Raw genomic sequence first — 3,816 nt, 5'->3', positions numbered from 1 at the left:
TGATGCAAAAGCTTAGAGCTGAGCAACTCTATGCTAAGCTTTCCAAGTGTGAATTTTGGTCTGATGAAGTACAGTTTCTTGGTCATGTTGTCAACAAGATGGGTATCCATGTCGACCCATCCAAAATTGAAGCAATCAAGAACTGGATTACGCCATCCTCTCCTTCTGAGATTCGTTCCTTTCTGGGCTTAGCTGGTTATTACCGGCGTTTCATTTCGAACTTCTCGAAGATCGCATTGCCTTTAACAGCTCTAACGCACAAAGGTAAACCGTATATTTGGGGCTCGAAGCAAGAAGAAGCCTTTCTGACGCTCAAGCGTTTGTTGTGTGAAGCTCCTGTCCTTGCGCTACCTGAGGGTAATGATGATTTTGTCGTGTACTGCGATGCCTCCAACCAAGGTCTCGGTTGTGTTCTTATGCAACGAGGCAAGGTTATCGCTTACGCATCGAGGCAACTCAAGGTTCATGAAAAGAATTATACAACTCACGATCTCGAACTTGGTGCAGTTGTTTTTGCCTTAAAGATCTGGAGACACTACCTTTATGGTACTAAGTGTATCCTTTACACTGACCATAAAAGCCTTCAGCATATCTTTGATCAAAAGGAACTTAACATGAGGCAACGCCGATGGAACGAACTCATCAGCGATTACGATTGTGAGATCCGGTATCATCCTGGTAAGGCTAATGTGGTAGCCGATGCGCTCAGCCGAAAACCCTGCCAGCTTAACTGTATCTTGCCGCGCACCCAGCTTCACTTCGCGCCGATTCAAAGCAACCTTGAATCGCGTATTCGTGACGCGCAGCGCGCATCCATCAGTAATGGTAACCTTCGCGCCGAGTTAGCGTGTGGCGCGGAAGCACATTTTGTGCCTAATCTGAGTGGAATTCTCTGCTATCTTAATCGCATCTGGATTCCCTTTGATGAGAATCTTCGCGCTGATATCCTGTGTGAAGCGCACAAATCTCGGTATTCTATTCATCCTGGCGCTGATAAGATGTACAAGGATTTGCGCATTACTTATTGGTGGCCCGGTATGAAGAAGGATATTGCTGTGTTCGTAGCTAGATGCCTGACTTGTTCTAAAGTAAAAGCTGAACACCAACGCCCATCTGGTTTGCTCGAACAACCAGAAATTCCTGCGTGGAAATGGGAATGTGTAGCGATGGACTTTATTACCAAGTTACCTTTGACAGCAAGCAAACATGATAGCATTTGGGTAATAGTGGATCGATTGACTAAGTCTGCTCACTTTCTGCCCATTCGTGAAAACTACCGTGTTGAGCAACTCGCGCAGCTTTATGTCAAGGAAATTGTCTGCCGCCATGGTACTCCTTTGAGCATCATATCCGATCGCGATGGCCGTTTTATATCTCGCTTTTGGAAATCTCTCCAATCTGCGCTAGGAACTCGCTTGGACATGAGTACTGCATATCATCCTCAGACTGACGGTCAGTCTGAGCGAACTATTCAAACTCTTGAGGATATGCTCCGATCTTGTGTTCTTGATTTTGGAGGTAATTGGGATTCACACCTGCCTTTGATCGAGTTCTCTTATAATAACAGCTATCATTCCAGTATCGGTATGGCCCCATTTGAAGCACTTTACGGTCGTAAGTGCCGCTCCCCGATCTGTTGGAGCGAAGTGGGTGAAACTCAAATCACAGGACCCGAACTTGTTCAAGAGACAACCGATAAAATCGCCAAGATCCGTGATCATCTGCTGACTGCCAGAAGCCGACAGAAGAGTTACGCAGATCGTAGGCGAAAGCCTCTCGAATTTCAAGTTGGTGATCTTGTTCTCCTCAAAGTGTCGCCTTGGAAAGGTGTTGTCCGCTTTGGGAAGAAGGGTAAGCTTGCTCCTCGTTATGTTGGTCCATTCAAGATTCTCGCGCGTGTGGGAAAAGTTGCCTACAGACTTGACCTGCCGCCCGCGCTCAGTAATGTGCATCCAACGTTCCATGTATCCAATCTCAAGAAGTGTTTAGCTGACGAGAACCTTCACATTCCACTTGATGAAGTTCAAGTTGATGAATCTATGCATTTCGTTGAGAAGCCTGTTGAGATTATGGATCGCGAGGTTAAGCAAACCAAGCGCAGTCGTATCCCTATCGTGAAAATTCGTTGGGAGTCCAAGCGCGGAGCCGAGTTTACATGGGAAAGGGAAGATCAAATGAAGATCAAGTACCCGCGCCTGTTCTCTGCGCAACCTACTTCGAGATAAATTTCGGGACGAAATTTCTTAAAGTAGGGGAGACTGTGACATCTGCCCCGAATCCGACCCGACCCAGGTACCCGTTTCTCTGACCCGATCTCTTTCTTTTATGATTTAATATTTATACTTATATTTTTACTTTTAATAATAATATATATTTTCCTTCCCGCCTCTTTCTCTCTCTTTTTCTTTCCGCCGTCCCGTCCCTCTCCTTCTCTCTTTCCACCTTCTTTTCCCTCTTGTCGTCGTCCCGCCCTTAAGCCTTGTTTCCCTCTTTTTCTTCTAACTCTTTTGTTCCTTCCCGCCTAAGGTTGTCTGCGCAGACCCCTTGCAAGGAAGCCTGCGTGAAGACCACCTGTTTCAGCGATACGCGAGACGAACTCTTCTCGCAGCGCGCTAAGAATTGTAATTCTTCTCGCAGCGCGCTAAGAACGGTAGTTCTTCCCGCGACGCGCTAAGGATTTGTAGTTCTTCTCGCAGCGCGCTAAGAATCGTAGTTCATCCCTCGACGCGCGAAGAATTATAGTTCTTCCCGCGGCGCGCTAGGAATTCTAGTTCCTCCCGCGGCGCGCTAAGAAATGTGATTCTTCCCGCGGCGCGCTTAGAAATGTAGTTCTTTCCGCGACGCGTTAAGGTTGGTTCTGTCTGCCTTCGCGCTCGCGCTCTCTTGACCTTCTGTGTCTGCCTTCGCGCCTTAGCCTTCTCGCGCTGAACCCTTTGAGTTTTCTTCTGTTGAATCTAGCCGTTGCTTTTGTGTTGACTTATCTTTTGAGCTGTTGACCTAATCTGCTTTTGCCATGCTTGACCAGTACCTTTATCTGACCCGCCCATGCTTTTTACTGTTCCCTGACAGCTTTATCTTGCCCCCTGCAGCTGCCATATCTTTTGATATCTTTTACTTGCTTTTGATATCTTTTGTTATCTTTTGTTTTGTCTTGTTCTGTTTGTCTTGAGATCCTTTCCCCTTTTCTAGGGATTGTGTCTCCTCGGGTTTTCTCTATAAATAATAATAGTAATATTTTCTTAACACTACACACACAAAACACTTAATCTCTCCTGTTTTCCTTGCTCTCTGCCGCCTCCCTCTCTGCCTCCGTCTTCCTCCCTGTTCTGCCCTGCTTTTCCGGTAATATATATATATAATAATTTACTTACTAATTATGCTAACTTATAATCAAGACTTAACCCAATCATTAAAACAATAATCTTATTTATAGGTTAACTTGTGCTTGTTTAAAGTTGGTTCTTGCTTTATCTTACACCGCATCGTTTATCAAGTGAGTAATCTCGTACCTAATCCCTTTTTGCTTTTAAATGTTTTGGGATGTTCATGTGTTCATACAAACTTAGAGTCTTAAACTTGTTTATGAGCTTTAGTCGCGCAGTATCCCATGTGTTGAGGACGTTTACTTGGCTGTTTATTTGTATGTGTGTATCATTAACCGCTTTGTTCGGCCTATTCCGAAGTTTTCATGGATCCATTAGATGAACACGGGAGACCTATCGTTTACGGTTTTCTTTGTTTACACTTGCACAGATGTTTTCTCGTTTTTGTGCTCAATTGGGAGCACGGATTGAACTATGAACTATGAGCTATGAT

This window comes from Bidens hawaiensis, unplaced genomic scaffold (assembly GCF_021521415.1).
Source record: "Bidens hawaiensis isolate Kalapana, Puna unplaced genomic scaffold, B.hawaiensis_p1.1 tig00040641_1, whole genome shotgun sequence".
Lineage (NCBI taxonomy): Eukaryota > Viridiplantae > Streptophyta > Magnoliopsida > Asterales > Asteraceae > Bidens > Bidens hawaiensis.
Note: the sequence above shows the minus strand (reverse complement) of the source record.